This window comes from Silurus meridionalis, chromosome 26 (genome assembly GCF_014805685.1).
Source record: "Silurus meridionalis isolate SWU-2019-XX chromosome 26, ASM1480568v1, whole genome shotgun sequence".
NCBI lineage: Eukaryota > Metazoa > Chordata > Actinopteri > Siluriformes > Siluridae > Silurus > Silurus meridionalis.
The window spans coordinates 863792-888791 of record NC_060909.1 but is presented as its reverse complement, the minus strand read 5'-3'; the positions used below and the strand labels follow the sequence as shown (position 1 = coordinate 888791).

Below are 25000 nucleotides of genomic sequence, written 5' to 3'. Positions count from 1 at the left end.
AGGTAATAAACACACTGTGACTGGCCAAAGCGATACGTGAATCCTTCAGAACAGACTGATATTAAATATTCCATCTCGATCATCTAAATGCTTATCACAACTTATAATTACATCAAAAATATAAAATAATAAACTCATTTCTTCATTACTGTTCTGTCAGGGAACACAACGATGCTATTGCTCGCTCCTTTAAATACACCATACGGACAAAAGTTTGTGGACACCTGACCATGGGATTAGTAGGTGCTTTTTGAAAATCTTATTCCACATTTTTCCCCATTTGCTCTTATCACCTTTCTCCCACTCTTCTGAGAAGATGTTCCGCTGGATTTTGTGAAGATTTTGTGCTTATTCAGAAACTCTAGGGGGTTAATAAAGTCAGGTACTGATGTAGGTGAGGTGAGGAGTCCTGAGGTGCAGTCAGTGTTCACATTCATCATTCAATAGCGTTCTATTGCAGGAGATCTTCCACTCCATCCCATGTAAAGCAGATGTTCATGGAGCTGGCTTTGTGCACAGGATTGGGCATTGTCATGCTGGAACAGATTTTGGGGCTTTTAGTTCAAGTAAAGGGGGAATTTCATTATAGTGCATCCAGTATACAATTAGACGTGCTAACAGTGAGAAGAAGAAACACATACGGCTGGAAAAGCATATCGTAGACAGACAAACAGACATACAGACAGACATGCAGGCAGACAGACAGACAGACATGCAGACAGACATGCAGGCAGACATGCAGACAGACATGCAGACATACAGACAGACATGCAGACAGACTGACAGACAGACATACATGCAGACAGACAGACAGATGGACAGACAGACAGACATACATGCAGACAGACAGACAGACAGACATGCAGACAGACAGACAGACGGACAGACAGACATGCAGACAGACAGACAGATGGACAGACAGACAGACAGACAGACAGACAGACAGACAGACATGCAGACAGACAGACAGACAGACAGACAGACCAGTACAGTGGTACAGTAGAAAATAGTAAAGGGAACCGTATGATGCATGTAATATGACATACATACAGTACAATATAAATGAATGTGTTTAATGCAGTAAAGTAAAAAGAGATTTTTCTGCATTCTGTCTCAAATCCAGGACAAGACGAATCGACACAAACATAAACTCTGGCAGCAGCCAGCAAACTGGAGCTAATCGCATCATACGCTAATGTATCATATTTAGCGTGTTGTTTTCCACCATGATGTGAAGATACTGATGTGGTATGAGGGCTGATCTGCCCACGTGGAGTACACGTGACCTCTTCATGTGCACTCGTGTTCAAAATCAAATCAACTGTAATCAACAATAATGTGTAATACAGTGTAATACAGTGTAATAAGTATTTGATACACTGCCGATTTTTCAAGTTTTCCCACTTACAAAGAACGGAGAGATCTGTAACTTTCATCGTAGTTACACCTCAACTGTGAGAGACAAAATAAAAATAATTCATTTCTTTTTTATTGCATGAAATTTCGCCGCCACTAGATGATCTGTTCGCCGCTCCGCTCTATTCAACGCTCTGTTCGACGCTCACACAATGGCTTCCCTTCTAATTTCGTTACCTTTCTATTTTAAATGACTCCTTTTAATAACACGCTCGTCACAACTCAGGACACGTCGTCGTCGTCTTCGTGTGGTGCTCAATGCGTTTCACCTTCTAATGCACTCACACACCATCACTCCCTCCAGCAGCGAGCGATCGGCCCTGAGGGGAACGCCTTCCTCATGCCTTCAGATCGATCGGAAACAATCATAAGTGTCATCCTGACTGATCTCATCAGTCTATTTATTTATTCTATTACGTACAAACTTCCTGCAATGGGGCTTTTTAATTTAGATTATATTTTGTATGCAAACATGGAGGGAGGGAGGGAGGGAAAGAGAGAGAAAGAGAGAGAGAGAGAGAGAGAGAGAGAGAGAGAGAGAGAGAGAGAGAGAGAAAGAAAGAAAGAAAGAAAGAAAGAAAGAAAGAAAGAAATGTAGCTTTTTTAAAATAAATTGAAAGATCTAAAGAATCTCCACACACTGTTCCTCCTCCCAGCAGTGTACATGTGACCCTGAGGAAACACATCCCGCTTTTAATTACAAATCCCATCCTGAACACTCCAGATGTCCTACTGCACTTTGTATAAAACCTTCATAAAACAAAAGCAATGGATGAAATATCTCCAGTGTGGAGTGGAGTTGTGGAGAGAGGAGAAGATCTGGCCTTGTGCTCTGACCTCAACCCTGTCATGCAGCTTTGGGACGAAGCCTGCACCTTCATCAGTACAAATAAAGAACCTTGTGTCTGAATTAACCCAAATCTCTACAAAATCTAGTGGAACATCTTCCCAGAAGAGTGGAGATTATTATAATAGTGAATGAAGAGTAAATGTGGAAAGAGAAAAATCTTATGGTCTGGTGTCCACAAACTTTTAGCCATATGATGTATCTTTATATACACTATATAATAATCTATATTTAAATCAAGTGAAGTTTATTTCTATTGCGCTTTTCACAACAGACATCGTCTCAAAGCAGCTTTACACAAATCAACAGTGAAGGTGAATCATGTGTGTTTATCTCTGATGAGCACCATGGAGACTGTGGTGAAGGAAAAACTCCCTTAGATGTTATGAGGAAGAAACCTTGAGAGGAACCAGACTCAAAAGCATTATAGTCTTTAAACACTACAGAACACTGGAGAGTGAGAACTAACATGAGCACTGGAGTGTGTGATTATGACTGATGATCTTTCTACAGTCTTATACAGTCTTTATGGTTATAAAACTAGGAGCTACTGAGCTCAACATTTGTGATCATCACAGATCCAACACCAGCTTCTCCATGCCAGAGCCTTTAAACACTCCAGGAGGTTCAATGTCAAAACTCCACACATGAAGTGGGATCCATTTGGCACTGGTACGTCTCTAGATGGTTCGAGATGTTTGCGAGTTCGGCATCTACTTCTTCAAAGGTCCATAATCTTCATGAGGTCTTCATTATATATATATATATGAATCACACACTTCATAGATCTGCTATAAACAGCCCTCAAAGTCATGCAGGAGCAAAAACATTCTTTTATGTGCAGAATCTGGAAGATGAATTGGGTTTAGAATGAAAATATCAGGTGACTGCATTTTTTTTAAAGCTCAGACACTATACATAATCCAGCAGCTTGAATATTCTGTATAAATGTCAGTCATGCTGAGCCTCCGGAGCTCAAAGGGCACGGACGCTATTCATACAGACGACACAGCGGTACTTCGGGTCGAGACGGGCTCCGAGCGAGGGGCCAAGGTTCCGCCCGACTCTCTGAGTTTCATCAAAAATAACAATAAACCAAACTGGATTTTATTAAAAGGTGGCAGAGATTTTGTCTGAGACGTGCACACACACACACACACACACACACACACACACACACACACACACACACAGAGATTGCTGAGCTTGATCAATACAAGTGAGGAAAGTACAAATATGAGAGGAGAAAGATGCGAGAAGATCACGGAGATCAGAGATCAAAGGAAGCAGACATGGTTAGAATTCAGATCAGATTATTTTCTTTCTGCTCGAATCGAATTGATTATCAACATGTTTACTTTTTATATCCTTGTTTTTTTTCTATTATTCCATATCATAGATGGCTTCTGACTTCTTCTAAGATTCCTTTTATTCGTGAACACCTAAACATAAGACTTTCATGTGCTACATTCCATTCCATTTACTGTTATAATGAGCTTCACTCTTCTGGGAAGATGTTCCTCTTGATTTTGTACTCATTCATGGGAAGTGGTAGATCAATGATTTAAACTCTGGGTTCTGATCAGTAGCTCATGGATTCAAGGCCCACTTTTGGAACCCTCTGTGCTCCAGGGTCCTGATGTAGGTGAGGTGAGGAGGCCTGGGGTGCTTTCAGCTTTCCAGTTCATCCCAAAGGTGTTCAATAGGGTTGGAGCTCTATAGCAGGAGATCTTCCACTAAATCCAACCCATGTAAAGCAGATCTTCACAGAGCTGGTTTTGTGCAGGTTTGGGTCTCTTAGTTCAAATTTCATCCTATACAATTGTGTGGCTTTGATTTTGTGGTAAAAGTTTTATAGAAGAACCACCTATGGCTGGAAAAGCTAGGTGTCCACATACTTTTGATCAGGTCTTGTGGCTTGTGGCTCTAGTCTCTGCTTCTCTTCTCGTTCTCTGACTTGGCAGCACCGCCGCACTGTAGCCTTTCTGCTCCTTCCTTTTTTTTCTTTCTTTTCTTTTTAATGAGCTTTCAGCGTTTATGTAAAGAGGACACTCGAGTGAAAAAGGTACCAGAATAAACCTGCATAATCTTCTGCATTTAGGACTCAATGTGGAACAGCAGCTCGAAACTCACAGAAATGTCACACAGAAGCTGCAAGCGCACAGGGAACGCAGATACGACTCAAGTGTGTCTGAGAATGTTCTGGAGATGTTCTTGAGATGTTCTGGAGATGTTCTGGAGATGTTCTTGGGCCTTTTGAAGGGATCTGTTTTTCTAAAAGGCAGCTAAAGCAGGGAAGTCTTATTTTTATTAAAGCGTGATTAATGCAGCGCATTTCTTTGACCATCGTTATTCAAAATATTATATCGTTTCTCGAGTGTGTTCTGCTGCATCACAACACTACGGAGACGGAGGCGTGTCAGTGAGTCACATAGAATACAGATTAACATGGCAGAGGCAGAGCTGCATCTCCCTGCAGACACAACAGGAAAAGAACGTCTGGTTTATATATATTTATTTTTATGAAGTGTGGTTGTTAAAAAAAACATGAGACCGAAGACAAAAGGCTCTAAAGTGTAAATTGATGATTTGTTGTCTGAACCGAAGAAATAAAATTTAACTATTAGCACCATATTGCATTGCAAAGCAGGATATTTTTCACAATTTAATTCTATTGTGTTGAATTGAATTGAAATCGAATTGCACTAAAACAGGGAGAATCGTATCGTGTTGGTCGCTGCTTCTTTAATGAATCTTTAATGTATCGTATCACTGGTGTGCATCAAGATGCGAATCGCATTTTAGATATATATGAGTTGTGCTCTTACTTTGATATGCTGGAACACTGATTTTAAGACAGTGGGTGAGTGTGAGTGTGTGTGTGTGTGTGTGTGTGTGTGCATGTAGGAGACCCCCACTGCCTCATCTGTATGCTAATGGTATACACAGTCACAGAAACAGGGCTTCTAATGATGGAGTCCAGTGAAAAGCCCAAGTGCTTGATTTCTAATAATAATCTAACAGAGGCATAAACAAACAGGCCAAAGAACCTTCACAAATACAAACAGCTATACACACTTAGAGTAGTGTACCAGCGTAGTGTACCAGCGCAGTGTAAAAGCGCAGTGTACCAGTGTAGTGTACCAGCATAGTGTACCAGCGCAGTGTAAAAGCGCAGTGTACCAGTGTAGTGTACCAGCATAGTGTACCAGCGCAGTGTACCAGTGTAGTGTACCAGCATAGTGTACCAGCGCAGTGTAAGCGCGGTGTACCAGTGTAGTGTACCAGCATAGTGTACCAGCGCGGTGTAAGCGCGGTGTACCAGTGTAGTGTACCAGCATAGTGTACCAGCGCGGTGTAAAAGCGCGGTGTACCAGTGTAGTGTACCAGCATAGTGTACCAGCGCGGTGTAAGCGCGGTGTACCGGTGTAGTGTACCAGCATAGTGTACCAGCGCGGTGTAAAAGCGCGCAGTGTACCAGCGCGGTGTAAGCGCGGTGTACCGGTGTAGTGTACCAGCATAGTGTACCAGCGCGGTGTAAGCGCGGTGTACCAGTGTAGTGTACCAGCATAGTGTACCAGCGCGGTGTGCGCGGTGTACCAGTGTAGTGTACCAGCATAGTGTACCAGCGCAGTGTAAAAGCGCAGTGTACCAGTGTAGTGTACCAGCATAGTGTACCAGCGCAGTGTAAAAGCGCAGTGTACCAGTGTAGTGTACCAGCATAGTGTACCAGCGCGGTGTAAGCGCGGTGTACCAGTGTAGTGTACCAGCATAGTGTACCAGCGCAGTGTAAAAGCGCAGTGTACCAGCGCAGTGTACCAACGCAGTGTGCCAGCGCAGTGTACCGCAGGACTCACGGTTCTCTCGCATGTATTCCTCGACTCATGATAATGTGACGAGTGTAAATTCAGGGAAGTTTGTGGAAGAACCACATATAGCTGAAAAAGTCAAGCAACTTTTGTCCCAATAGATCACTATTCCTTTATCCTTATTCACAGTGTAACAAAAAAGTGATAGATAATTACAAGTAAAGTTGTGGAAATAATGTATAATGTATATATATTATATATACAGTACAGACCAAAAGTTTGGACACACCTTCTCATTCAAAGAGTTTTCTTTATTTTCATGACTATGAAAATTGTAGATTCACACTGAAGGCATCAAAACTATGAATTAACACGTGTGGAATTATATATGGAATTATATACATAACAAAAAAAGTGAACTGAAAATATGTCATATTGTAGGTTCTTCAAAGTAGGCATCAAGAGAATGCCAAGAGTGTGCAAAGCAGTAATCAAAGCAAAAGGTGGCTACTTTGAAGAACCTACAATATGACATTGTTCAGTTGTTTCACACTATTTTGTTATGTATATAATTCCATATATAATTCCACATGTGTTCATTCATAGTTTTGATGCCTTCAGTGTGAATCTACAATTTTCATAGTCATGAAAATAAAGAAAACTCTTTGAATGAGAAGGTGTGTCCAAACTTTTGGTCTGTACTGTATATGAGTAAAATGTATGCAGCAAATATATCTTTTTTCCACGTCTTTCTCTGCATTTCACAATTTTACAATTATGATGAAATAAGATATACTGTATATGAAGATCTCATCAGGTGATTCAGCGTGCAGGAAGATCCTGCTTTACTGGAACATGTTGGAGTGGAATCTGGTTACAGAAATGCCAGGAAAAGACGAGGCATGACATCACGAGACTTCAGGCTTAGATTTTACACAGTGTGTTGAGGTGTTACGCAGGAATGCCCCGTGTAGAGGTGTCTGATATCCAGTAAAATATATAACACAACTCATAGTCAACACATTAACACTTTCTCATCACATAGTTATGAGTCCATTAACAGCTAACAGAGCGAATACGATAACGAGCCCAGCGGCTGATTTATTCTGAATAATTATTATTTTAAAGTTTAAAATAATAAAACTGTAATAAATGGATATTCAGTGTCACCCAGATGAAAATGAGTTTCCTTATGAGTCTGGTTCTTCTCAAGCTTTTACTGCCACTGGCTCACTCGTTATTTATAAACTATTATATATTATACCTATTATATATATTTATAATGATAACGTTTTATATTCATAATATATATTTATTTCTGTAAAGCTGATTTGGAACAATGTTTATTGTTAAAAGTGATGTACACACAAAATTTGATTGATTTAAATAATTATCAGCATCCCAATGATGAATTAAAATGAAAAAGTGAAAATAATTTTCTCCCTAATTTGTTTTTATTTTGTTTAAATAAAATTGTATTAATTATGTTCAATTGTTTATTAATTAATTAATTAATTTATTTATTTATTTATTTTATATCTTTTTTATATTGTAAATAAACCATTGAGTAGATTTCCCAATTTGATATTATTATTATTATTATTATTATTATTATTATTATGTGTCTAAGTATAGATATGATGATTCACCAGTTGAATTATTTGGAATAATTTATGAGTATTCCAAAAATTTTAATTAAATGTAAAAAAAAGAAGTTGATTAAAATTTCATTTTGTGATTTTTTTTCGTTCATCTTTGGTAAATTTTTGGGATTTGCTGCTACTATTATTAATATTATTATTATTATTATTAATATTATTATTATTATTATTATTATTTCTTTTTTTTTTTTTTATTTAAAGAATCATGGCTTCACTCATGATAACCAGATGAAAATCTCAGCACAGAAATGTAAAAGAAAATCCTACATCAGTGCTGAGAAATGGGTTTGCAATGTGAGCGACGTGTCTGAGCTCAACCTAATTTGTTATGAAAGGCTTCACAGTGTATGCTACAGCTCGTCTAATGAAGCTGCAGCATTCAGTCTCACCTTCTGCTTCAAAAATAATCCCAGATCATGATGTATAATAAGAAGTAACTCGGCTATTGTGTACACTTTTGGGACTATGGGACTGTTTTGCTCCTGGACTGTATCGTAGAGGAACTAGAGACTGATCTCCAATTGTTAAGACTGAGACGAGTTGGGAAAGTAATTGTGACATGGAGAAATGTTCCTGCTTCACCTCTGCCACCGCTGCTTAGCAGAACGCAATGATCTGGTGGAGAGTGAAGGCAGGAACATCCTGTTAAATGGGTTCATTTCATCTGGTTTCACTCGGACACGTCTGCCTGCTGGAAGAGCGGACGTACTCGAGAGCACATGAACATAAAGAAGCTTTGGTGAAAATAAACTAGCTCATTTACATGCTAATGTACTCCATCTTTAGTTCATCTGAACAGTGGAGATCTGAGCTGGTAATACAGGTGAAAGAAGATTATAAATGAGTATCATAGTAGATGTAGAAATTAATATTTGAATATTTGAACAAGTCCTACTGAAATGAAATTCAGCATCTACACAACAGGACACTTTTGGAGATACAGGCTGCATTTACAGCATTTGGCAGACACCTTCATCCAGAGCGACTTACAATGATCTCATTCATAGAGCCGCCCACGACCCTGTCGCCGCTTTACCACTGTTCCTTCCTTAGAGCACTTTTGATAGATTCTGACCACTGCAGACCAGGAACATCTCACAAGAGCTGCAGTTTTGGAGACGCTCTGATCCAGTCGTCTAGACGTCTCAATTGATCAAAATCGCTTAAATCCTTACGCCAATTTTTCCTGTTTCTAACATCAACTTTGAGCACAAAATTTTCACCTGCTGCCTAATAAATAAATCCACCCACTAACAGGTGCCATGATGAAGATCATCAGTGTTCTTCACTTCACCACTCAGAATGCCATACTGTCATAAAGATACCCTGAAGGAATGACATGGAGACATCAGTGCTGGTTGGATGGAAGGAAAGTGATGGACAGACTTTTAGTTAATGTGAGAAGTAACATAACTTGATAGAGCAGAGCTGTACCTCCACAAACAGTACCAAACATCTTAATCAGCCATGTGTCACTTCCCACAGAACTCTGGCCTCCAGGGGGTGAGGAAAAAACCTCAGTATTCCCAGGATAAGAGTCTCGCATGCATCGTTTCTCCCAGAGGACAAGACCATTTCCACTTTCAAGTCTCAGGATGGAAAACAATGACTCTTGTTTGTGCCTATGCATCAAGTCAGCGGTTTGGAGTGTGTGTGTGTGTGTGTGTGTGTGTGTGTGTGTGTGTGTGTTGAGCTGAGTCTATAATGCGACTTGGGGCCAACATTCTTGGAGGGACAATGGGACTTATTGGTTAAAATGTTCTTTCAGAACTAAACTTAAGGACTTCTTTATCTGATAAAATCCTGGAGATCTTTTCTGGATGCTTGGGAAAGTCTGGTGAGAGAAATTCCTCAATCATAACAAAGAAAAGCTGCAGGCAGAAGGCTTCCGGGGCAAAGAGATAACCTTAGGACGTGCCGGTGTGCACCAGTGGTCAGGCTAAACATCAGTATAAAGAAAGAGGCTCATCAGCATGCTCTACTGGTTTAACTGAGATGTTCTGGACTGCCTGAGTAGCTACAGAAAGAGTTGGAGCATTGGATGCATTGAAGAGGCCATGGAAAGTCCTCAATATGATTTGAAGATAAGTTTAGCACCTTAGTAAGAGAAGATGCTTTTTAGGTGCATGTAGAGGAGTGATGATCTCTAATGAGGATACTGCTAAAGGAGATATTTATATTTTTAGAGCGCTTTCAACAGCACGTTGTCTTGAAGCATCTTTACAGAGATACAGCAGTTATAAAAGAATGTATATGATTCTTTTTTTTCCGGCTGCTACCATTAGGAGGCGCCACAGCAGATCATCCGTCTCCATACCCCCATGTCCTCTACATCTGCCTCTTTCCCACAAACTACCTGCATGTCTTCCTTCACCACATCCATAAACCCCCTCCTTGTTCTTCCTCTTTTCCTCCTTCCTGGTGTCTCCATCCTCAGCATTCTCCTACAGATATACCCCATGTTCACAGACGGTCACCTCTTCTCTCACCCTGGCTTCCACTACTCTTTTCCATAACTTCCTGGTGTGACTGATCAACTCCTTCTCCATTCTTCAGGCATCTTCTCACCTTTCAAAATCCTGTCAAATAATCTGGTTAAAAACTCCACTGCATCTCTCCTAAAGATCTCTATGCTTCTACTGGTACGTCATCTGGTCCAACCGACTTTCACTTTTCATCCTCTTAATCGCTGCTCTTTTTTCCTCCTTACTAATCCTATGTACTTCCTGCATCATCATCTCTACATCATCACCAGACCATCAGCAAGAAGCCTGGTGAGAAAGAGACCACTGATGGCGTGATAATTCGAGAATGGAAGAAATACAAGATAAAACAATCTCCCTCGCTCTGGAGCTCCATGAAAAGTCTCAACTCATGGGGTGAGATGATTCTGAGAAAGGTGAGGATCAGCCCAGAATTGCACTGGAGGAGCTTGTTAATGATCTCAAGAAAACTGGGACCAAGAAAACCATTGGGAACACACCAAGGTCCTTCTGCTCAAGAACGCACATGAACAGACAAACATTCAAGGTTTGGTTGAATGTTCTGTGGTCAGATGAGACCAAAATTGGCATCAAGAAGATTGATATGGAAGCTGGTTTCCACCACATTAAAAAAAGTTTGCCCAACTTAATTTATTTCACCAGTCAGCAGCGTCACTCCTCTGTAGTGCCAGAAAGTTTTACACGTGAAAATGAAATCGGCTCCAATCAGTAGAATCGTATGATATTAAACTGATCCTCTGATCCCTGGAGAGAACTCTGTCTAACAATCAGCTCTGGACGAGACGAAACAAGTCTGATGAAGCAGAGAAGCCTCGTTCATACACCAACAGCTTCACACTTCAGCACAACAACATGGACCAGAAGTGTCGGATGTTTTACGAGAAATTTACTCGGAATTGCAAGAAAAAAAGTCGAAATGGTAGAAACGAGCTTCCATATGATTCAAAGTGAAATTTTTTTATTTGTTATTTTTTATTTATAGATTTCTATTTGCATTTTGATGTAGTTTGGCAATTAAATGCACTAAATAGGTTTTAGTTTTTTAACAGATATTTTTGAAGCCAATTTCAGCAATAAAATGTCAATTTTTCTGAAAAGGAAACAAATAACGTTCATTTTAAGAGACCTTTTATTTTCTCTTGAAAATTTAGTTTTGCTATTTAATAAAGATAAAGTACTTCTTATCCAATTACTCAATTAATCATTGGAATAAACAGCTCTAATATATATATATATGACCATACTTGTTTCTTGCATTTGCACTATTATAACTGTGTGCTTGTATTTTGTTAAAGGCTTCTGAAGAGTTTACAGTGTCGGAGTAAAATGTAAAATGGTACATTGAAAGCTGAAAAACATCCCTCATGCATTCTGTAACTGAACATCATGGATGTAAGATGTATAGATTGAAGCTTCTTGACCTCAATAACACAGCAGACCCAAGACACTGATCAGCAAAGTCAGCATTTCTGTAAAGACCTACGACCTCGATAACTAACAGCACAGCACCATCGTTCATCAGAGGACTACAGAAAGTCAATTGAATCTGTAATTTTATGGGGCTTATAACAGTGGACATTGTCACAAATTAGCTTTATAGAAATAAATAGATTTTAAAAATTCATAAAATAAACTTATAAAGTTAAAGTGTATCCCAAATATGCAAACAAGAAGGTGAGAGTGGGAAGAGAAAAACTCCCTTTGTGGAAGAAACCCTGAGAGGAACCAGACTCAAAAGGGAACCCTTCTTCATCTAGACCCTGGATATCCATTCATTATAGTTTCATTATTATTGAGGTTTTCAACTCTTTCCTGATCGACACTTAAGTGCAAAACTGTTTGTACAAATTGCAGCCCAAATCCATCTTCATAGTTCTCATTGCTTACCATCCACACTACTGTCATCTACACTACTGTCATCCACACTACTACTGTCATCCACACTACTGTCATCCACACTACTACTGTCATCCACACTACTACTGTCATCCACACTACTACTGTCATCCACACTACTACTGTCATCCACACTACTACTGTCATCCACACTACTGTCATCCACACTACTGTCATCCACACTACTGTCATCCACACTACTGTCATCCACATTACTACTCATCCACACTACTGTCATCCACACTACTGTCATCCACACTACTGTCATCCACACTACTACTGTCATCCACACTACTGTCATCACACTACTGTCATCCACTACTACTGTCATCCACACTACTGTCATCCACACTACTGTCATCCACTACTACTGTCATCCACATTACTACTCATCCACACTACTACTGTCATCCACACTTCTACTGTCATCCACACTGTCATCCACACTACTGTCATCCACTACTACTGTCATCCACACTACTACTGTCATCCACACTACTGTCATCCACACTACTGTCATCCACACTACTACTGTCATCCACACTACTGTCATCCACACTACTGTCATCCACACTACTGTCATCCACACTACTACTGTCATCCACACTACTGTCATCCACACTACTGTCATCCACACTACTGTCATCCACACTACTACTGTCATCCACACTTCTACTGTCATCCACTACTGTCATCCACACTACTGCTGTCATCCACACTACTACTGTCATCCACACTACTGTCATCCACACTACTGTCATCCACACTACTACTGTCATCCACACTACTGTCATCCACACTACTGTCATCCACACTACTACTGTCATCCACACTACTACTGTCATCCACACTACTACTGTCATCCACACTACTACTGTCATCCACACTACTACTGTCATCCACACTACTACTGTCATCCACACTACTGTCATCCACACTACTGTCATCCACACTACTACTGTCATCCACACTACTGTCATCCACATTACTACTGTCATCCACACTACTACTGTCATCCACACTACTACTGTCATCCACTACTACTGTCATCCACATTACTACTGTCATCCACACTACTGTCATCCACACTACTGTCATCCACACTACTACTGTCATCCACACTACTACTGTCATCCACACTACTGTCATCCACACTACTACTGTCATCCACACTACTGTCATCCACACTACTACTGTCATCCACTACTGTCATCCACACTACTACTGTCATCCACTACTGTCATCCACACTACTACTGTCATCCACACTACTACTGTCATCCACTACTGTCATCCACATTACTACTCTCATCCACACTACTACTGTCATCCACACTACTACTGTCATCCACACTTCTACTGTCATCCACACTACTACTGTCATCCACACTACTGTCATCCACACTACTACTGTCATCCACACTACTGTCATCCACACACTACTGTCATCCACACTACTACTGTCATCCGCACTACTGTCATCCACACTACTACTGTCATCACACTACTACTGTCATCCACACTACTACTGTCATCCACACTACTGTCATCCACTACTGTCATCCACTACTACTGTCATCCACACTGTCATCCACACTACTGTACTACTGTCATCCACACTACTACTGTCATCCACACTACTACTGTCATCCACACTACTACTGTACTACTGTCATCCACACTACTGTCATCCACACACTACTGTCATCCACACTACTGTCATCCACACTACTACTGTCATCCATACTACTGTCATCCACACTACTGTCATCCACACTACTACTGTCATCCACACTGTCATCCACACTACATGCAAGTCCAGACATAAGAAAGAAAAACCAAAGCCCCTAAAAACCTCTGATGACATGAATTTGATTGTCATTCTCAATAATTGTTGAACATTTATCACAGAATTAACCAGTCAACAATCCTGTCTTTTCTTGGAGCACTTCTGGTTGATACTTTTGGTAACTATGGAATCTTGTGAACATTTAACAAGACCTGCTGTTTTGAAGATTTAGTCATCAAGTCATCACAATCCGGCACTTTACAAAGTCAATTAATCATCGTTGGAATCAGGGGCGAGTAACATGTCATGTGACATGCAGGGGTTTACTGTCCATAACTCTGACCTAGATCTTCTTTCAGTATCAACTAGAACATGGAGCTGCAACCCGAATATCGTGGATTTCCTTCTATCTATCAGTAATGTACCTACAGGCTTGTTCACTCAGCCTTAAGAAGTTCCAGCTAAGGGTTTGAGATGCTGGACTTCTGCTGAGAAGATCTTCAGTCCCAGCACCATCAAGCTGCCATTAATGGGCCCTTAAACAAGGCCCTGAACCCTTAACTGCTCAGTTCATTACATAATAACTAGAAGCTGCTCTGGATAAGGTCTTCTGCCAGCAAATACAATGCCAAGGTTTCTTCAAGGTGGATTTCCCACAAAATCACTTTGATTGTAACACAGACTGGTTCCAAACACAAAAATTCAGCCATGCATTCTTTCTATCTGATTGATGGCACAAACACACACCGTCTGAATGCTGATGTCTGGAGGCGAGGCTACGCTGCTCAGTCAAGTCTAATGCTAACGCAAGTGTGAAAAAATGCTAATTCAGCTGCCTGTTCCCATCTGATAGATTGCAGGGTTTTTTTTTCCTTTTTAAATGATGGTGTTACCTTTTTTTCTTCCTTACTCAGCAGTGCTGCTTCACGAAGATGAATATGGCTTCATTATTTGTTTAGATGAACACCACATCTGCCACGGATGGATCTGCTGTACTGCTTTGTTCCTTTAGCAACCTGCCTGATTATTGTTTCTATGTGTTCCTTGTAATTATGTTATGTTTAGTCACTTGTCTGGTCTTTCTTGTGATTCTGTAGGATCTTAATAATCTTATTTCCTAGTTTTAATGGACTGGATTATTCTTAGATCCTGGTTTTAATGTTACTCTGAGCTTTTTTCCTGCCTGACCTGAATTTGGAGAGTGATTATAGATACGCTGGTGCTCACTGTATTCTGCCTGCACCTTGACCAAGCCATAGACAATTATATTTGGAACAGCCCTAATTACAAGCCCACACATCTACAATTCTGTTGCTGTTCTGGTTCCAGACATCTGCAAACTGTGCCACATTAAATGAAAAGTAAGAAAGTAATGCCATCTTTTCTACCCAGACCTCCTTCCGTAGACACTAAGAACAAGGAGTCGAACTTCAAGGAATCAAACAATATTTGGAGAATAGCGTGTAGCCTTTATACTCCTTATACACTAATTGAGTAAAACCTTGTTTGTGTTGGTCAAGTCAATTCAAGTCAAGTTTATTTGTATAGCGCTTTTCACAACAGACATTGTCTCAAAGCAGCTTTACACAAATCAACAGTGAAGGTGAATGGTGTGTGTTTATCCCTGATGAGCAGCCATGGCGACTGTGGCAAGGAACTCCCTTAGATGTAATGAGAAGGAAACCTTGAGAGGAACCAGACTCAAAAGGGGAACCTCATCCTCATTTGGGTGACATCAAGAGTTTGATCATAAAAAATGAAATAGTGAAATCATGTCATTCAGTTTCCCTGTGACAGCAGGTCTGTATCGGAGAATGCAAACAACTCAGCACCTTTGTGACCGATATTTTATATGTAGATGGATTGTGAATATGACACATCACAACACTACAGAGACCGAAGCGTGTCCTGAAAGTCACATAGAATACAGATTAACATGGCAGAGGTAGAGCTGTAACTTCCTGCAGACACAACAGGAAAAGAACGTCTAGTTGTATTTAATCTTTTTTGACAAAGGTCTGTTTGTGAAAGGGCCACGCTTTAGGAGTCAGAAGACACTTAATAAAGTAAATTGAATATAAGCTATAAAAGTAAAGTATCTGTACATTTTGAATTGGAGAACATCATCACTTTTTCATTGCATCGTATCGCACTGTGTTGAATCGAATGGAAATCGTATCGTGCAGTTTTGTTAAGGGGGGATTCGTATCGCACAGTTTTAGTGAAGGAGACGCACATTTCTAATAAATAAAAAAGCTTTCGACTTTCATCATGTCACTAGTTAAAGGCATCTATGCATTATATTAGTTAATAATATTTACTGCTATACTTATAATAATTCTCTCTTTTTTGTGATTATTTCAAGTATTGTAGTTTTACTTATTTTAATGTCACCTGCAGACTTTTCATTCTGTGATGGAATCTTCCCAATAAGTGTAATGCTTTGGAATCGACTCAGATCAGACTGATCATCAGGGAAACCATAAAAGAGAAAAAAAGGACAATAAATTGGTCTGAATATTGAATAATCTCTACAAAGGTTCTACGTTCTTAAACGAGCAGTCAGTAAATTGTGATAGCAGACTGGTTTATGAGAGAACGAAGCGTCTGTCCGAGACATCAAAGCCCCTCCATCAGACCGGGCAGACGCTGCTCTAAATTAGCCCATCTCGCTCCAAGTGCATAATTGCAGCTGCCAAATTTCATTACTGCTTTTGAAAAAGGAGCCGTCTGGGCCCGTATTTAGCTGCTCTTTCATGTCAGAAGTAAACATCGGTCGCTCCTGAAGAAAAGCAAAGTGAAAAAGGTAAGAAATCTGAAGGTAAAGATTTCTCAAACTGACTGTGAACTTTGATAAATGATAAAATCAACACAAAGAAGATCCATAACCCAGACATAATATATATTTAAATTCTCATCATCATCGTGCATTCAGTAGATAGATACGAGGGGAAACATACGGATACATATGGATTTGATGGATGGATGATAAATGGATGGATATGTGTGAGAGTGTGACAGACAGACAGACAGACAGACAGACAGACAGACAGACAGACAGACAGACAGACAGACAGATAGATAGATAGATAGATAGATAGATAGATAGATAGATAGATATTCAGAACCAGCTTCTTCACCACAATCATCACCACTCCTCTAAACTAAACTATCAGGACCCTGATGTTCCTCTGATGTTTTTACTACCTGTAATCATCACACACGTCTGCACCGCTCTGCTCATGCTCCTCTATATAATTGTATACAGAGGGACTGTATTGGCATCTAATGCGTTGTTCCACACTTTGAGCATCTATAACAGCTTCCACTTTTCCTGCATTTTGGAGCGGTTGTGTAGAGCCTTTGTTGGTTTGGTCAGGCACTGATGTTGGATGAGAAGGCCTGTCGCGGAATCCCCATTCCAGTCCGTCTCCAAAGTGTTTGATGGGGTTGAGGTCAGGGCTCTGTGCAGGCCACACAAAATTCATCAACCATGTCTTTACAGATCTTGCATTATGCATGGATGCAATCATGCTGGAATAAAAAAGAGCCTTCCCCAAACTGCTCCCTCTGAAGCATTAAGATTTCCTTTCACGGAAAGCGAGGTGCTCAGTCCAACCCCTGAAAACCAGCCCTGTACCATTACCTCCTCCACCACACTTAGGTACCTATCTCCTGCCATCCACCAAACACAGACTCACCCATCAGACTGTCATACAGAGAAGCGTGCAGGACGCGTTTCCACTGCTCCAGAGTCCTTCGGCAGTGCGCTTTACACCACTGCAGCCCACGCTTGGCATTGTATTGGTGATGTAAGACTTGCATGCAGCTGCTCGCCCAGGAAAAGCCATTCCATGAAGCTTCTACAGCACAGGTTTTGTGCTGATATTAATGCCAATGGAAGTTTAGAACTCCTCAGCTATGGAATCAGCAGAGCGTTGGTGACTTTTACACATGGCACGCCTCAGGACTCGGTGAATATTTGCAATATTACCACTTACAGTTGACTATGCTATGCAGTTATCTCTAGCATAATAAAATCTATTATTATTTTTATTCATTTCATTTACTGAGTTCTGAACTTTTACATGTAGAATAATTGGATACACCTGAGACCTGAATGTAATGATTAAGAAGATATTCAGTTATTTATTTATATATATTATACCTGCTAGTTGTTTTTGAATTACAAGTCTTACAGTTCTACTGCTTTTTACTCATAGCTGCTGCACATATACACTTCACACACACACACACACACACACACACACACATATATATGTATTAGGGGTGTATCGGTGCACATGAGTACAGAATGCAATCCTTTTTACACGCAGAACATAGTTAAAACCTGAAAATTACACATTATAAATGTAAAACACACACACACACACACACACACACACACACACACTAACATACACATCTGTATTACCTAAATGGGGTCTAACAAATGTAAACTATTTAATTTCAATTTTCCATTTATTTCAATTTAATCAATATAATAAAATGTATTGCATTAATTTGATTTATTCTTTTTTATTTTTTTTAAATATTATAAAATATAATTTTATATATAACTTTACCAAGCAGGCATTTTATTTTAAATTGTTTTAAAAATGTAAACTGTTTAAATGTTGATGATCACAAATGTTAACAATAAACTGTGTTAAAAACAAAAACAACAAGCAATTTTATGTTTTGCATTTCTCCCCCCATCACCCCTCAATATATATATATATATACATTAGTATTCTAGTAGAATTCATCCATAAACCACTGCTGATCTAAAGGTGGTCTAATACTTTCCTGATTCTTTATTTTTTGCATATTTGTCACACTTCAATGATTAAAAACATCTAATAAATGTTAATATTACACAAAGAAAACCAGAGTTAAAACAAAATGCAATGAGGATTTTGTTTATAAAGGGAAAAGAGTTGTCCAGACATGCCTGGCATTATGTGAAAAAGTAATTGATGTCAGTGTTTATGATTCATTAGTTTTCAGAGACTAAACAAAAAGCCGAAAGCTGCTGACCAAAAAGAACTAAGTCTCCTTTCACATTTGCAAAAGACATTGTGTTTATCCCTAAGACTTTTGGGTAAATATTCTGCGGACTGATGGGACAGAAGTTGAAGTTTGTAGAAGGTGTGCGTCCGCTTACATCCTGCATTAAACTAACACATAAAAAGAACATCATGCCAACAGGCAAACATGGTGGTGGTAGTGTGATGTTCTGGGGCTGCGTTCCAGCTTCTGGACTGGGAACTCTTGCCATAATTGATGGAATCATGAATTCTGCACTTGAGCAGAAAATCCTGAAGGAGAATATATCCGGTCATCAGGTCATGATCTCAAGCGCACTTATTCAATAAACTGTAACACACCAGCGAGTCAAAAATACAACAAAACTAAACGAAGGCTGTGGAGTGGCCTAGTCAAAGTCCGGACTTAAATCTTATTAAACGCAGTAGCATGAACTTAAACAGGCAGTTTGTGCTCGAAAAACTCTTCAGTGTGGCTGAATTAAAACACTTCTGCAAAAAAGTGGGCCAAAGTTTCCTCAATGTGAAAAACTCATTGCCAGTTATCACAACACAACCAGTTATTAGAGTTAGGGGCAATTACTTTTTCACATAGGGCCAGGCAGGTCTGGACGGTTTTATTCCCTAAATAAATTTAATAATCATTTGCATTTTTATATTGACTTGAGTTTCTTTGGGTCATAATACAATTTAAGATCTATATTATTTAAGTGTGACAAATATGCAAAAGATTTTAATCAGGAAGGGGCAAATACTTTTTCACAGCCCTGTGTGTATTTATATATAAAATACGGGTTCCTCAGAATCTATAATGAACAATAAAGTTGTATCCATTTATTTATAATAGAGATTAAAGAGTAATCACAATAAATACAGTAATATTGTCCCTTCATCAATTATTTATATTGAACTAATCTGAAGGAACTTTTTTTGGCAAGTTAATCGCATAAATGTGTCCCGAGGAGACGAGGAGAGGAAGAGACGAGGAGACGAGGAGAGGAAGAGACGAGGAGACGGAGAGACGAGGAGATACGGAGATGAGGAGACGAGGAGATGAAGAGACGAGGGGACGAGGAGATAAGGAGATGAAGAGACGAGGAGACAAGGAGATACGGAGACGAGGAGATGAAGAGATGAAGAGACGAGGAGACAAGGAGACAAGGAGATGAAGAGACGAGGAGACAAGGAGACAAGGAGATGAAGAGACGAGGAGACGAGGAGACAAGGAGATGAAGAGACGAGGAGACAAGGAGATGAGGAGACGAGGGACGAGGAGATGAAAAACGAGGAGACGAAGAGACGAGGAGACGAAGGTTAAACAGCAGGACAGCATGTGGACTAAATCATATATCATAAGATTAAACTTAAAACCATCACAGGCAAATTCACAACAGAACCACAGGCAGGAAAGCTTCCAGAGAGCCGTGTTCCATCAGCTCCAACTAATAATATTAAAACAGCAGACACACACACACACACACACACACACACACACACACACACACACACACACAGTAGGTTTAGAAGTAATGCCTGTAGAATCAGAGGATCCTGGCAGCGAGGTTAATAAAGTACCAGCTCTCCAGACGTTCATTAAACTACGCTGTTGATCGCCTGAACAGCCTTCACTGCCCTTCCCTTCCTAAAGACTCATCTTTCTACAGCGCTCTGAGATTACAAACTGTAGCCTCCTATACGTTTCACCTCCTGAATTTAACGGCTCCTCTGAAGCTCCTCTAAAGTTCCTCTGAATCCATGCCTTAGGTTTCCTTTGATGTCATGCTGCATAAGAAACTGTAGGGTTGAAGTGATTCTATATAAATCATGACACAGCATCTTTCTGAATACACATACACTTTATGTACAAAAGTATTGGGACACCAGACGTCTCCAGCCACATGTGCTTCTTCTCCGATCTGTTACCACAAAGTTGGAGACACACAGTTGTGTAGGACGTCTTTGGATGCCGTAGCATGAAACTTTTACTTCACTGGAACAGGAAACCCAAAACCTGTTCCAGCATGACGATGCCCCTGTGCACAAAGCAGCTCCATGAAGATCTGGAGTGGAAGATCTTCTGCTGTAAAGCTCCAACCCTCAACCCTATTAATCACCTTTGGGATGAATGTGAACTCTCCTCATCTCTCCTTCTTTCTCTATTTTCATCATCTCACTCCTCCTTTCCCTTGTCTCTCTTTCTCTTTCCTCCTTTCTCCACTTTCTTTATTCCTTACTCTCTCTCTCTCTCTCTCTCTCTCTCACTCTCTCTCTTTTGCTCTCTCTCTTTTCCTCTACCTCTCCCATCATGTCTCCCTTTCTTTTCTTTCTGTATTTTTATCATCTTGCTCCTCCTTTCCTTTGTCTCTCTCTCATCCGGTTTCTTCTCCTTTCTTTTCTTTCTCTTTTCCATCCTCCATCCCTTTCCTCCTTTCTCCTCTCTCTTTATTATTTTCCTTCTCTCCCTCTTTCTTTGATCTCTCCTCCTTTCTCCTCTCTCTTACCTCAATATTTCTCCTCCTTTTATTTCCTTCTCCATTCCCTCTTCCATCTCATTCCTCCGTTCTCTTCTCTCTAAATCCCCCTTTCTTTTCTATCTTTTTCTCTCGTTTCTCTTCCTTTGTCCTCTCTATATTCCTCCACCCTCCCTCTTTCTCTCTCATTCCTCCTTTCCTCTATCTCTCTCCTCTTGTCTCCCCTTAGACTTCACCAGCGTCAGTGTGTTTGAGCACAAGAGAAATTTTGTTTACAATTAATAATAATATTAATAATAATGTATGATTCAATGTACTGCACTTTAATATGTATTTCAACAAGCAACAGAAGCTGAATAATTTGACCTCAATAACATGGTTCTGATTTACTGCGCACACACACACACACACACACACACACACACACACACACACACACACATTACTAGGACAACAAGCTGTGAGTGCAGCAAAACGAACACGTGCTGTACAAAACTGTAGCTCAGGGCTACAGCAAGAAACACACACACACACACACACACACACACACACACACACACATCTGCAAAGCGACACACTCAGAATAAAAAAATCAGTCCAAAAAAAAAAAAAAGTAGTCTTGGGTCTGGGTTGCAGAGTCTGGATACACACTGGATGATGCCAGTGGATTGCAAGGCATAATCACACACACATACACACACACACACACACACACACACACACACACACACATATCGATTCTACAATCACTGTAGAAATTGCACGGTTTAATGTTTGGTTTTTTTTCACCTCAATTTTCCCCATGACCTGCTCCTCCTCCCTGCAGCACACACGTTTCTTTACTGTAATGACTAATGCTGTTTATAGCATTATGATGTTATGTTATATGATGTTAGTGTAGATGTGGAGGTGAAGAAAATTCCCGAGGTGAAGCGTAAAGAGCATTAAAATGGTGTCCCATCCTGCTGTGGATTATCACCTTATACATGGTCACTTTCTGCTTTGAGGAGTTTAAGCTGTGACTGATGTTTTCAGAGTGAAACGGAATAAATAGAACAAAATAACAATGTATTTTTTTTACACATTTTATATACGACTCGTCACATCTACAATTCTGCTGCTCCGAATCACACACACAGATAAAGTAGTGCCCTCAAATACAGAATGAGGGACATCTGTGCTGCGTCTCTATTAATAATGGAGCTGTTGGAGTTAATGCCTGGTGCTGTTTCTCGTTCTAGATTCATTTTAAGCCTTTTAAAAAATCCCAGTTTTCACCATAGAAGTTCCACCGCACGTAAAAACTCCTCCATGGAGCTCAGTGAGATCATTAGGAGTGTATATACAACTGTCTCACTCTGGGTGAAACTGGAACTGGATGTTACCATGGTTACATGTGTTTATAAGCAGCACATTCATTTAGATTCAACTAACAAACACAAACTACAAACTCTCTGAACTCACACCCAAACTTCCAGCCAATCACAATCCACTATTCACACCTGAACTCCTTCCAGCCAATCACAATCCACTATTCACACCTGAACTCCTTACAGCCAATCACAATCCACTATTCACATGAACTCCTTCCAGCCAATCACAATCCACTATTCACACCTGAACTCCTTCCAGCCAATCACAATCCACTATTCACACCTGAACTCCTTCCAGCCAATCACAATCCACTATTCACACCTGAACTCCTTCCAGCCAATCACAATCCACTATTCACACCTGAACTCCTTACAGCCAATCACAATCCACTATTCACACCTGAACTCCTTACAGCCAATCACAATCCACTATTCACACATGAACTCCTTCCAGCCAATCACAATCCACTATTCACACCTGAACTCCTTACAGCCAATCACAATCCACTATTCACACCTGAACTCCTTACAGCCAATCACAATCCACTATTCACATGAACTCCTTCCAGCCAATCACAATCCACTATTCACACCTGAACTCCTTACAGCCAATCACAGTCCACTATTCACACCTGAACTCCTTCCAGCCAATCAGAATCCACTATTCACACCTAAACTCCTTCCAGCCAATCACAATCCACTATTCACACCTGAACTCCTTACAGCCAATCACAATCCACTATTCACACCTAAACTCCTTCCAGCCAATCACAATCCACTATTCACACCTGAACTCCTTCCAGCCAATCACAATCCACTATTTACACCTGAACTCCTTCCAGCCAATCACAATCCACTATTCACACCTAAACTCCTTCCAGCCAATCACAATCCACTATTCACACCTAAACTCCTTCCAGCCAATCACAATCCACTTTTTACACCAAAACTCCTTTCAGCCAATCACAATACCACCACCACTAAGCTGCGACTGTTGGGCCCCTGAGCAAGGCCCTTCAACCTGAACAGCTCGGCTGTATAAATATGATAAGTGTACATGGTTCTTAATAACAGCGTATACAGAATGCGGTAAATGTAAATAATCTATATCTGGTGTGGATTTGGTTTGTGCTCAGAATAATGAAGACTCTGTTTTTACTGCATGAAGTTGATCTAAAAAAAAAAAGCAAATGGAGTTCCTACATCTTTTCCTCTCCCAGAATCCAGTTCTTTTTTTCAGCAGTGATAAAAACAGCATTAATGAGTTCAGGGATAAGAGAAACCTGTAGTCGCATTCAGACCAGGACACAAACCACACCGAAGAAATTCTATTCCTTTCCCTCATATCTCTCCTCCTTTCTCTTCATTCCTCTATTCCTCCATCTCTCTCCCGTCTCTATTTTCCTTATCTTTCCCTCTCCTTTCGCTTTTCCTTACTCTACTGTTTTTTTATTTCTATATTCCTTTGCCCATCTCTTTCCTTCTTCCTGTTATTTTTCTTTATTTCTTTCCACCTTCTCTCACTCTCCCTTTCTGTTCCCTCTCTTGTCTCGCCTCTTCCTCTCTGTCTATCATCTCATATCTCTTCCTTTCTCTTCTCACTCCTTTTATTCTCTTCCTCCTCTCCATTTCTCCTCCTTTCTCTTCTCTCTCTATTCTTTCCCAATATCTCTCATCTCTCACTCACCCTTTCCTTTATCTCTCTCGTCTTGTCTCTCTATCTTTCTTTTATTTTTCTCATCTTTCTCCTCCTTTTCTTTCCCTCTCTCTCATTTCTCCTCCTATCTTTTCTTTCTCTATGCCCTCCCCCCTCCTCTCCTCTCCTCTCCTCTCCCACAACAGCCCAATTAATAAACCTCCTTCTCCTGCATGAATAACGTCAGGACACGTTTATGTGACTCTGGGTGTGTTCTTTATCATCAGAGTCGCACAGAGAGACTTAACGAGAGCTCTGGGGAAGGAGTGTGTGTGTGTGTGTGTGTGTGTGTGTGTGTGTGTGTGTGTGTATGTGGTGCAGCTTGGCCAAGTTAACAGCAGGTTACCATCATGGAGACATATCCACCCAGTGGGATAACAGAACACAGCACGCACACACACACACACACACACACACACACACAGAACAAGTATCTCTTCAGCATCTCCTCTTCCCTACAGTCACATGATTCATTTAAATCTGTATAAAAT

The 25000-nt window shown here is 40.2% G+C and overlaps 1 protein-coding gene across 2 annotated transcripts in view; it reads right to left on the bottom strand.

Annotated features, from left to right (window-relative positions):
• apba2b (amyloid beta (A4) precursor protein-binding, family A, member 2b) overlaps positions 1–25000 on the bottom strand; it is a 113617-nt gene that overhangs the window by 87577 nt on the left and 1040 nt on the right. The window lies entirely within an intron of this gene.